Source organism: Hipposideros armiger, unplaced genomic scaffold (assembly GCF_001890085.2).
Source record: "Hipposideros armiger isolate ML-2016 unplaced genomic scaffold, ASM189008v1 scaffold_158, whole genome shotgun sequence".
NCBI classification, from domain to species: domain Eukaryota; kingdom Metazoa; phylum Chordata; class Mammalia; order Chiroptera; family Hipposideridae; genus Hipposideros; species Hipposideros armiger.
Genome location: NW_017731508.1, coordinates 1,434,536 through 1,447,774, shown reverse-complemented (window position 1 = coordinate 1,447,774; position 13,239 = coordinate 1,434,536). Strand labels below are relative to the sequence as shown.

Sequence of the window (13,239 nt, the reverse complement as noted above, 5' to 3'; positions counted from 1 at the left end):
GGTTCAGATCCCACATGAGGGCCAGTGACGCTGCGCCCTCTACAGCTAAGATGGTGAACAACAGCTCGACCTGGAGCTGGGCTGCTGTGAGTCGCCAGCATGGTGTAGGCTGCAGTGGGGCTGGTCGGCAGTGGGCGTGAGTTTTCGTGAGCTGCTGTGAGCGGCTGTGAATGCCGTCCAATGGCTGGCGAGTGACTGCTTCATCCGGGAAGAGCGCAATGATAATACCACCATGGGCCAGTGAAGCGAAACCCTCCACAACTAGACTGAAGAACAAAAGGACAGCAACTTGTCTGTTTCCCTTCCCTGATTCCCCAATGCTGTTCCCCTCCTCCAAATGCCCAATAAAATCTTTAAAAAAAATAAATAATTGTTTTTTTCTGTGAATGCCCCCATCTTATTGAGATATAATGAACATAAAACACTGTTATAGTTTTAGGTGTATAACATGATCTTATATATGTGGTGTGTGTGTGTGTGTGTGTGTGTGTGTGTGTGTGTACAGAGAGTGTCAAAAAATGTATACACATTTTAAGAAAGGAAACAATTGTATTAATTGTAATACTCAATATATGCTGATAACAAAAGATGAATACAAGTCACGTTTGACTTCTGCCATTACAAGAGGTGCTCAAAGTGGTTACCATCAGCGTCCAGATACTTCTAATTATGGTGAACTAGTGCTTGAGCAATGCTGACCAAAGTGTCCACTTGTATACATTTTTTTTGGCACCCCCGGTATAGACACAGACACATATACAGTATATGATCACCACGATAAGTTTAGTTAACATCCATCACCTCACATTGTTACATTTTTTTCTCCTTAGGATGAGGAAAAACTTTGAGGATCTACTCTATTAGCAATTTTCAAATATAAGATAGAGTATTACTAACTTTAGTCACTATGCTGTACATTAGATCCCTAGAACTTATCTTATAACTGGCAGTTTGTAGCCTTTGTCCACCTTCACCCATTTTTCCCGTCACTCACCTCTGGCAACCACCATTCTACTCTCTGTTTCTATGAGTTTGACTATTTTAGATTCAACATATAGGTGAGATCACACAATATTTGTCTTTCTCATTTCACTTAGCATAATGGCCTGAAGGTCCATCTGTGTTGTCGCAAATAGCAGCATTTCATTTTTTTTATGGCTAAATAATATTCCATTGTGGATACACACACACACACATACACACACATACATATATAATACATAATATATATCTCACATTTTCTTCATCAATCCACTTAGGTTGCTTCCATATCTTGGCTATTGTAAATACTGCTACAATGAACTTGGGGGTGCAGATATCTTTTTGGGATAGTGATTTAATTTCCTTCAGATATATTTTCAAAAGCGGAATTGCTGGATCATATGGTAGTTCTACTTTTAATTTTTTGAGGCTGCTCCATACTGTTTTCAATAGTGGCTGCACCAGCTGACATTCCACCAACAGTGCATGAGGGCTCCCTTTTCTCCACATCTTCCCCAACGCTTATTACCTCTTGTTTTTGGATAAGTTATTCTAACAGATATCACAGGTGTGGTGATATCTTATGGTGATTTTGATTTGCATTTCCAAACAACTGTATTCTTAAAACCATTCTGGTCCCTGGTCATTGGGAATGAGGATGATACTAATAAAAGTTGCATTTTTTTGAGTGGTTATTGCCAGACAAGCCCTAAAGGGTATATACATATTATCACACTTAATTTTCAGAATTCTTTGAGGTATTACTATACTCAGTTAATAGATGTGGAAACATAATAGCAGAGATGTTAAATAATAAGGATCATATGTGATACACATGGAAAATCCTTAGCATCATACCTGGTCATGACAACCATCTATTAAATGAAACGATCATTGCTCCATTCTTCAGGAAACGTATTTTGTGGGAAGCAAAGATTCCTGTTTCCCAGTGATCTCAAACCATTAATAGCATCTTTATAGAGACAATGAGAAAAATCACAGCATTTTCTGTTGAACCCAAACAAATCGAAGGCAGATAACATTTATTGTACAAAAAGCAAACTGAGGACAAGTGGGCTTCTGTGACTCACCTGTGGTCACACAGATGAAACTGCGAGTCTTGGCTTGGCAAAGGCACCTGAGCAAACATGGCTCTCCTGGACCCTCGCCAAACCTTCACCAAAGCCCTGCCTCACTCTTAGGACAATACGGCAAAATAGCTGCAGACAGGCTAACCAGTTAGCTAGGGGGAGATGCCCATACTGACCACGTCGCTGACGAAGAAGGAAAGGCCAGCTAACGCTCACTGAATGCCACCTGCATACCTGCCTTGGTTCTAAGTCACTGCATGTAAACAGAAAGTTGACATAATATGACAAAGGTCACACAGTCTGGATTAGAATCCCTTCACTTGTACTTCAGGAATGACACAGCCAAAAACAGCCACTAATCCCCAAATCCATGGATTTGTAATTCTTCCATTCACATGAAACTAGAACTACTTGCTTGACATGACAGATTTTAACAGAGAAATTTAGAAACCTTTAGAAGAATATATTTAGCTAATCCAAGCCACAAAGGTAACTTTGTAGTGAACTTTTTGAAGACTTTTATCCTTTATATAAATATAAATGCATATATATATATATGCACTTATATGCATTTATATGCATATATATGTATATGTATATATAAATAAAACAGATACAGAATACCACACAAGAAAAACAGATTCAATTGCTCTGGCCAAGGAATTAGAAACATTTTCCTAAAAGGGGCTTAAAAACAAAACTGTTCATCAGACAGACAGTTGTATGCACAGAGTTGTGCTCACAGAGTGACAATGACCTTTGGAACTACCAGTAACCACACTTTAGCATAAGGTGGAACTTGTGTCTCCAGCCATGAAGAAATAGGATTCTTTGGGAATTTGGGGGAATTACTGACCTTGTGAGAATCACAGCAATTCCAAAGAAAGAGAAATTTGCTTTTAAAAAACATTAGCCTACTTGTACAGAAGCAGCACACATGGTGATTAAGCAGCCACCAGCCCGTTGTGCTTGGATTTGAACTGCAGCTCTAACATGTGCTAGCTGTGTGACCCTGAACAAGTTATGTCACCTTTCAGGGCCTCGATTTCTTCATCTGTAAGAATGGGAGGAAATAAAAGTTCCTACATCATAATTAATACTTGTAAAGTGCATAGACTAGGGTCTGACATCCAATAAGGCTTCTTAAATGATTTTAAAAAGTGCTTTATAAATGATCACTGATTATAAAAGCAATAAGCTCAGTGTAGAAGAAAATGCATTATTGCATTAGGAAAATGAAAAATGAAATGTAATATCATCACTTACATATGACATATTGTCAACATTTTGGGGTATGCTTAAGAAAAGTAATTTTCTTAAGCAAAACTGGAATCGCATTATTTATGGTTTTTTGAAAATTACTTTTTAAAATTAAAACCACATGCTGAATAGAGATTTTTTTTTCCCAATTTAATTTCTATATTCCAGTTCCAACAAACAAACAGAATCGGAAGCCAAACAATCCAAATACTACCCCGCTACTCTAGAGACTGCTGGAAAAGCCTTGAACAAGACTTATAACTGAAAACGGCATGTCACTGACTTTTACACGGGTGCTTAGGAGCCGCTGGAAGGAGGCCCAGGACTAGCCCGAGCTGAAGGGTCACACAGTCACATCTCGGGTTGCAGAACGGTTCAAGTTCTTTTGACCCCAAAGCATGCAATACAGAGCAACTTCTGACTGACTTTGCATTCAATACCAAGGGTCTGTTTCTTTGTAAAGAACAAACTAACTTGATATTTGTGGAAGTTAAATTGCCAACATCATATTGAGTTAAAGTGAAACAAAACAAAAATCAGAATTTTCAGGCCATGTTCTATCTTTAAAAAAAAAAGTCCTAATTTTGACTCTGAAGAGATTAAAATTAAGCATGGTTACTCTCACTGGCTCGCCCTCCCCACACCATCCATACCACGCACGAGTTACATTTTCCAGCCCAGTCTCTTCATGGTAAAACCCTTTCTCATGAGTCTGCCTGTGGTCAGGGCTGACTATGTCATAGGAAAACGTTCTCATGGCATCTAGGTCAAACCCTTTCCAGTCTAGCCTGACCATTAAGTACAGACACATACCCGGAAATTGTAAACTATTTTAACAACAGGACATTTTCCCACCTCAAAAGTGGGATAACCTTTGCAGCCTACCTATATCCCAAGGGAGTTCTGACTATTAATGAGTTAGCATAAGTCACGAACTTGGATTTCCACAAAGGGCTCTGTATCAGTACAAAGTATGATGATCCAAACAAACCGCCTTTTGGACAGTCCCCTGAGATGAAAGGCTGTGCTCCCATCATTGTCCTCTCCATAGCAAAGTCACATCCCAGCCCCACACATGCAGGGCGATGCTGGTGGACGCTGAGCTGTTTGAGTGTCTGCTGCATTGTTCCCTTATATAGTCAATGAAGAGGGGATCCCTGTGTGTGCATATTTCCAATTCACATTCCAAAACAGTATAGGCAACAAAACCGATTTCAGCTGTGATTTACAGGGCTCGGTATAACTGGGCCAGGCACGGTGCGAGGATCACACCCATCATTTTTTCAGGAAGTGTATAAATGAGGAAGCCCTTGTAGAAAATCATGCTGTAATTATTTAAAAATCATGCTCTAGTTATTTAAAAATGTGCCCATGTGTGCATATATGTCAGTGCATGCCCATGTATGAAGAATACCTATACACAGTCATGCAAACCCCACCTGAGAATTAAAACAAAAATAATGAAATTTTCATATGCTTTTAAAAAGTCTACTTTTAATGTAGATTTGAGCCTTTACTTAGGTCTCTACAGAACTTGATCCAAGATAAGAACCACCCTGAAGGTCACTACAAACGTTACATAATATCAACGACAGGAAGGTTTCCTTGAGGGCCACAGACTTACATGCCAACTCTGCATTGTAACACCTGCCTGGAACCTTTAAAGAGAGGAGCAAAAGTGGGCTGCTAACAAATTATGCCAAGCACACCACGGAAAAATTCTGTTATATTTTCCTTTAACTGAGCTGATCATGTTTAGATCTGAAGTCAGGATATAGCCTTCAACAAAACTGTCAGAGGTACTGCTGATTTGTCCAATGGTATCACTATTCAGTGCACGTGCACACACGCAAACACACACACACACACACACACACACACACACACACACACACACCCATAAAAGAAGAGCTACTGAGGCAGGCATAACTGTGTAAAGCACCTAGGAAAGCCAAACTACTGAAGAGCTAATCCTGGGAAATCCTGTATCATAAAACCACACACCGTGATAGATGAATTCTCAGTAAAAAAAGCCTAGAAAATTTGCTGAAGGCAAAAAAGCTTCTGAGTCTTAAGGGTTAACTCGCTTGCCTTTGAAAAAAATGGCACATATAGTTTCATCATAAAACAATGCCTTTATTATTCTCTGGATCTCTGGTAAAGGACATGGCTTTCTGAGTGGAAAACAAAACAGGACTTGGTCACATGTTTATTTGCTGCAGCTACTCCCTTCCCCTTCTGATAAATAATCAAACATACCATCCAGAAAAAACAAAACCAGTGAGCTGGGAAATTTGATGGTCATCAAATAGACTGAGATACCCAGAAAAGCGGCCCACTGTTCCCACACTGAGTCTGCGGCCCCCACACCTACACTAACATCTGAGTAAATACCTTCAGTCACTCTTTCCGTTTTCCCTGCAATTACTCCTACTGTTAAACAAATTGTCCTGACTGGCAGTCACAAATGTAATTTTTTTTCTTGCAAAGGAGAACTTCTGAACATTAAAAAAGCCAGCACAGTAACTCATACACACTTACACTAATTTATTTATTTAAATGTTTCTTCTATTAGAGGTTTGGACAACCACAGAGCACATTTTTTCTCTCTACTAATAGATGCTGTTTTAGACACTAAAATTTAAGGATATGTAGTCTGTGGACTAACAAAGTTCAGAGTAATAATTCCCTTAGGATCAAAACAGCTAATTTCCCACTTCCTGTCTATTCCCTGGCCAGTATATAGTTTTTAAAAAAAAATTAGCACCTGGCTCACCAATTATACTGAAGTTGGGGGTCAGGGTTGGGGGGAATGGGTGTGAAGGGAGGGAAAGGAGGCAAGAGGGACAACAACAGACAGGAAAAGGTAGAATGCTTTTCAAAAATGTCAAGCCATGTGTTTAAAAGCGCATTTGAACAGCAAGGGCTGAGAGAGCAATAGGGTGGCTCTTCCCACAGAGCAAAGCAGCACCCAGATCCCAGGGCTCCCCGTGCCACCTCAGTCACCCACAATGAGAAATCCGAAAAGAGCCTTCTCACACCAAAGTTATCAACCATCTGGGAACGTGAGGCGGGCTTTCTCTTTCCTTTTGCAGCCCACCCTGTTGAAACAATGGTAATATGAATGAGATAATGAGCGTGCTTGTTTCAGCAGTCTGACTTTTATTGGCATGAAATTGGTACAAATATTATCAAGACCGATTCCCAAATGATGACGGTGTCATGATGCAAACATCAGGGGACAATTCTGCAGAGGCAGAATTACAAAGACACCGTCCTTGCACTCTTAACTACTTGTGATAACAGGAAGGAGAAGGCAACACAGAACAGTGTCACAAATAAGCAGAAAGGTTTTCATCCACAAGCAAGCCCATAAAACTACCCTGACGAAGCAGGGCTGCTTACTTGGCTGATAATACCCGAAGACACATTTGAAAGCAAGAGGGAATTAACTAGGAGTTAGAAAGAACCGGCCCTCTCAAATCTCTAAAAAGAAAACCGCCTTTGATGGAGAGAGGAGGGAGGGGGAGAAACAGCAGTAAACAAGCCGGATCATCTTATTCTGCCCTTCAGAGAATGTCTGCGCAGGAGCGGAGCCCCAGTTTAAAAGTTGAACCCAGCGAAAATGGTCCTGTTTTTCCTCTGGACACTTACAGAGAAAATGAAGAGTTTGACGGAGTGAGCGCACTGTCTGCCTCTGGGTTTCCGTCTTCTTGCTGTAGATGGGCTCTGGCTGTTTCTGTGAAGCGGGGGTTGCCGAGTGGTAAAAAAGATGTTTGAATAAACAGGAAGTGCTGTGCGGCAGCAGCACACTCGAGGAGAACACACTGGAACCGTGCCCTTTGCAGGCAACCTCAGGGACGCCTGCCTCCACAGTAGCTGGATGGGCTCTCACGAAATGACAAAGAAACCACAAGAATTCCTCAAGCAATTCTTCACTTTCAAAAGTTGAACGATCGGTTGGAGCTTGTAGGTAATTTTCAAAGTTGCATTCGGCACTTAAAACAATCTATTAATGCTACACGTATCTAACTCACTCCAGGTGGGCAAGCAGCGACACGGCATCACAAGTGTGCCCCGGCTCAACCAAGCCGGGGCCAAACAGCTCATTCCCACACACAAACACACACCAACAGGGTGTGGAGAACCTGCTCGGGAGATATTTTTGTGGTGACATTTACATAGGCAGGATACTTTCAAAAAAAAGGGAAGAAAGAAAATTCAGATTCTGAGACTTCAGAGGATTGTGTCACATGTATTTGTACAGAACGCATGGCCCCGCATTCCAGGGATATGCCCTTGATCTAGCTTCTGCTGCTTTTCCTTTACATTTGCTTCTCTGCCATCAACCAAACTACCTGTTTATCTGGATGCCTCACTTGCCTGCTGGAACACTCCTTAACCTGCCCCAAACTAATTATCAAAGTCCTGTCTTCTGTCACCTGAGTAACTTGACAGATACTGTAAAGAAAAGTAAACTGCTGACAGCAGAGTAAGTTAGCTTGGAAAATAGGATGAGGAATTGAACAGCCATATTCAATAAAAAAAGGAAGGGGGGAGGGGAGGAGGGAGAACAAATTCCTTCTGAAAACTATTGCTGTTGTGGCAACGTTCCTGGGCCACGGAAGCAACTGGTGTGTTATTTTGGGGGCAACTCTGGACTGTCTGTCATCCAGGTGCTAATACTTGGCTAAAATAACTCATTGGGAACTGTCAGTGGGATGTTTACATAGGCCCCCATCTTTTCTTCATAGAAGGAAATTTTTTACTGGAATTCATCTTCTTTTGATCTCACATTCAAAGCAACGGCAGCTTGATAGACATTCAAGTCTGAAAGCAAATCCAGACGCTGCAGATAAACCGCCAGAATGTGACAGGCAGAAGCATCTAAAGCTTATAAAAATGAAGAGAACAGCATGTCGCCTGAGTATTACAATAGCAGAAATCAAGAGACATATTAGGTGGAACTGATCAGCCACAAAAACAGTTCAAAAGGCAGATCACAGAAACAGAGGGCTGGACCAGCAGAAAAAAAAATGGGAAAGCTCTGGTTTACCACCTCATCTCCCTTTTGAGCCCCACCACACTTCCATGCCTGCCTCTGCACTTGGAGGGGTGGGGGGTGGAGTACCCCCTTCAGATCTTCCTGTCTAACTAAGCTGGTCCACTTATAAATGCTGCACAGGATATCGCAGCAATCCATTTCCAGGCGGCAGGGGGTAAGGCTGACGGACCCTTACCTTGCTCAGTGTCCAGCATGCTGCATGTTATTAGCATCCCCTGCACCCCTAATGCAGTTTCAGAAGCACAGAGCCTGGGCGCCATGCAAGTGGGCGGAGAGGAAGACCATCTCTCAACAGAAGAGCTCTAAGTAGTTCGAGTTGAGAGCTCTAAGCAGCCAAGTTCCCTAAAATGGCTAGTTACCGAATGAACACAAATGCTCCAGCGTCTGTCACAAAAATAGATGCGTTCTGTCCTACAAATATACAGCCCATGGACACCTGGTAGTTTTGACGCCAACTAGGGCAAGACCTTTCTTAGAGGCCCACAACTATTTCTCTTAAAAATAAGCCTCTTATTCTAATTAAAGTCAGTGCATATAATGAAAAGGTAATTCTCCCAACATTTTGTTACTTAGAGCTATTTGTTAACAAACACTGAACTGTGAACACGCAGCATCAGGTTAAGGGGTAACAGAGTCCCACATGATAACTGAGCGGCAGTTACTCCTGATTGTGAAAGCCCCCTGCAACTACAGAGCCAGGTCTGCTGCAGCACCCTCCGCCCTAAAAATTAGCCCCTCTCCGCCTTCTGTATAATAAGCTAACAGTAAAACATGGATTTAAAAACATATTAACTAATTTAAAAAGCTGGAATCAGTTTGTTTTTTTGCTTCATGCAAATAAGATTCCTGGGTAACTTAGTTACAAATGTAAAAAACAAACAAAACAAAACCCCTATTGGAGAGTAAGACTGTTTTTCAAAAGTTACCGTCTATCATGCCTATGCATATCTGATGTCCCAAAGCTGATTATTTATCTTCAAACTGTGTTAGTTCAGTGTGTTAAAGTGGCCACTATTCTTCTCCAACCTTAAAAAAAAGTTGATTGCAATGCACCGAATACCTTCCAACTAAATATTCCATGTTGCTATAATTGTTACTTTTATTTTACCCCCAAACACGGAGCTTTATCGTGTAAAAGCGAAATGCAAATTCCCTTACACTTCATAAAATGTATATTCTTGTGTACAAAGAATGCTGTCACCACCACACGATGCAAGAAGTAGCAACACCCCTTTCCTCATGGCGATTACATTTCTTCTTCAAAAATGCGCCATGTGTAAAGACCTTTATTAGTGTAATTAAATGGCTGTTGGTTTTCTTTGATATAAACAACTTCTGACCTGTCATTTAAAAACCTCATAATAATATCATTAAAGAGCTACCTTTTTTTTTTTTTAAACTGTCTACTCAGGGCCGTGGAACAGTGGCTGCTGCCTCTCTCCCTTTCAGACTTCTCCTGGACTTGAATGTCACCGTAGACCTTGAATCCTGAATGTGAAATGGCTTCACGCTAATTGCTCTAATTGCTTGAAGATGTGCAGGCAGGTGAAATCCGATCCCCGTGGCTATTGTAGGCCCAGAACTGCAGCGGGATGTTTACACAGTGGTTTGATTTTAATAGACAGAGGGCTGAGTTTAAGACACCAAAAACACAGCTAATAGGTGACCCCTTAATGTAGTCCTCTTTTAAAAAGAAAAAAAGCACACAACAAAATACAATTTCACGTTCTAAAGGCAGTGTCCTAAATGCCAAGGTTATTTGCTTGACTCTGGGAGTGAGCACATGTTACGCTGCACCTGACATTTACACCCGAAACTCTACCCCGAATACATTTTTTTTTACCTTAAAACAAAAAAGCACTTTATATGTCAGTCACCTTACAAACAGATTATGACTGTATGGTATTTCCAAGTAAAGTGCACTCATTTAAATTTTAAATTGAGTATTTTTCACTCCTGCAATACTCCCAGTCCCTTAAAGGAGAAGCTGTGTCTCCTTGTTTATTCCTTTGCTTCTTCTGCAGGCGCCACCCCCCCCCACCCCTGCCCCCAATTAATGGAATTCCTGACCCTTGTACATTCCTTGATTGCAGCTGAAGTTGAGCCCAGATCCTCTCCTGTGGCGCTTCAGTCCAATAAGCATCCTTTCAGGCCCTTTCCTTTGTTACTGTGTGGGGCTGTGCTCTGCTTCTCACCTGAGGGGCCATGGCAGCCAGGGCAGTGGCGGACACTGACTCAATGACAGTGTCCTCTCTCCCTGGATATTTTAATGAATTGAGATGGATACAGAGGTTTGACAGTGGCTTCCCAGGGCCCTCTCTTAACAAAGCACAAATGTTACCAGTGCTGGACAGGAAATACACTATAGCAAGACCAAGATAAAATACCACAGCACCCACAAGGTGTCATTAACAAAAGGAAATCCACAAAGGTTAGGGGTAGGCTTAGACACGTGTTGAGATAGATACATGCATATGTACACGTGCACATGCACACATGTGCGCGCACACACATGTGTACACACACACACACACACACACACACATAAAGGATCTGAATATAGGAGTATTTTATATGAAGTCGAGGAAACACTGTGAAACAGGAAATAAGAATTAAACATTTACTGCTAAAGGAAAAAATACCACAAAACAATGAAACTATTTTAGGGTTCAGCTGGGCAATTAGAAGCAATAGCTATACCTCGTGAATGAGAACAGAGAAGCAGGTAACACGCCATACAGCCGGAGCACTGACAAATGGCTGCTCCGCTAAGGATGCTGCATAAGAACTTCTGACGATGAAATACAAAATGCAGAAGAAAAGGGGCAAAATGTCCTTTTAAAGCTATATACCAGTTTTAGTTATATAAGCTAAGTAATAAATATAGGAGCTTCCATTGCCTGGACTATTTGTCTCCAAACACTGAAAGACAAAGTAATAAAACAAAAATAACTGCATAGAATATCGTTTTGAATCACAGCCACCTCACCCACATTTACAGGAACTCATACCTTGTTCAAAAAGTTACAATCCCCTATTAAGAAGCAATGAACCCCTCTAAAAAAAGAGGGGACAAGTATACATTTAAAGATTAAGTATAAATGAGTCCAAGCCAGTGAGCGAAACAATGAGGGAAAAAGTAAACAGCCCTCCCTGCACCCCCCGCCACCCAAAGTCCCCCTTCGAACGTTCTCTGCAGCGAGTGCCTGGTACCAGGGCTGCCCTGTTCCCGGAGGGTCGGCAAAGCTGTGCTAAACTGACAGGTTCAGTTTACAGCAGGCCAGGACTGTTTGGATATACTGGCCTTGCTCACCGCCAGCTTAACAACAGATGGCCAGAAAACTTTCATTATGCTGCAGAGGACTGAACTGCAAACAATCCAGAAAACTGTGAAAACTTTAACTCCCTCTAAACCAATGTGCCAAACCAGGGCCTGCCCGGAGCCAGGGAGCCAGTGTGGGGGCCAAGGGGACTGAGGAAGTGACAGTTAAAACAAAAGAGCACTTGCTAACCGCCCAAGTCCACTCAAGGCACCATTCCAGACGTCAGAACAGCAGCGACCCACCCAAGTCTTGATTTTAACTGTTCAAAGCCTAGACCTTATAAGGAGTTGTAGCCACTGTGCCTTCTTTCTTATTTTCCAAAAATGTACTGTCAGACTTCCCCTCCCTTTGGAGAAAGAAAATCTTCCTCCAGCCAATTCCCAAGCTCCCGCCTATCTTCCCTCCTGCTGGAAATTAGGAGATGAAGACCACACAGTCTCACTCTAACACCAAGATTTAAATGACTTATCCAAATCTGTATATAATTTAAATATTCATTAAATCGATTCAATCACATGAACCCTAATATCTCCTAATGCTCTGCGACAGGATATAAATACACCTTCAAATGTTTAATTCAATTGGCAATCTGAGAGGTCTTATCACTAGAAACGTGTTATTTTCATATTATTCAAGAAATGAACAAATGTGTTTTCCACAAATGTATTTTAGAAACTACCCTTTCCTGTTATTGAAAGAAAATTGTGTTTATTACTCCTTTAGCATAGTGTAAACTCATAAACGTCAACAGAGACTACAAGGAAAACTGTCAACTAAATATTGTTTCCTTCATGAGCTGTTCTTCCAAGTCAATTACGCCTTTCAACTTCTGGGGCATTGTATGATAAACTGGCAGTAAAAATCATTCACATTAATATACCATGGTGCCTTGCCTGCAAAAGGTAATTAAAGAAGTAAATGACTCATAAGAATAGACATATTAGCTGCAAAATGAAAGGCAACTGAGCTGCCACATAAAAATATGTACCATTAAGATACTGCATTTTCATATTCCTGTAATCAGCTTCAGTAGACTAATGCTTATTTAATCCAGTTCTGTGCTAAGTCCATCAACAACTGTTTTTTGCTGTTTTCTCCTTGACTGAACATTATGAGAGCAGGTTTGGAATAAATACTGCAATGAGATTTTTGCATACTCAATTGAAGAACAGGTTTTTACATTTTAAAATCTATTTTTCTTTCTCCAAGAAATACAACATAAAAAACAAAAAGATTATGGGGGGGGGGCAGAACGGAGGTATATATACTATATATATTGGGTTGTCGAAAAAGTCATGACGTATTTTTTTCTATGTTTTTCGTTGCAAAAATGCGTCATGACTTTTCCGACAACCCAGTGTATCTCTAGCCAGACATGTCTCTTTAAATGGCAGATCATTGCAGGAAAATAACACTTGCTTCCATGTTCACCATTTCTGACCCATCCCACTATCAGCATGGGGAAAGGGTGCCATGCCTCTACTGGCCAGGTCGCTGCTAGCTTTATGAAGCAACCCCC

The 13,239-nt window shown here is 41.2% G+C and overlaps 1 protein-coding gene across 9 annotated transcripts in view; it reads right to left on the bottom strand.

The window, feature by feature from the left end:
• FOXP1 (forkhead box P1) overlaps positions 1-13,239 on the bottom strand; it is a 601,823-nt gene that overhangs the window by 163,006 nt on the left and 425,578 nt on the right. The window contains exon 1 of one of the 9 annotated variants that reach the window (XM_019651325.1): positions 6,987-7,109. The exons of the other annotated variants lie outside the window; for them this stretch is intronic. The gene's annotated coding sequence lies outside the window, so the exon portion shown is untranslated. Of the gene's footprint in view, positions 1-6,986; positions 7,110-13,239 lie in introns of those variants that run through there. 9 annotated transcript variants of the gene reach the window in all.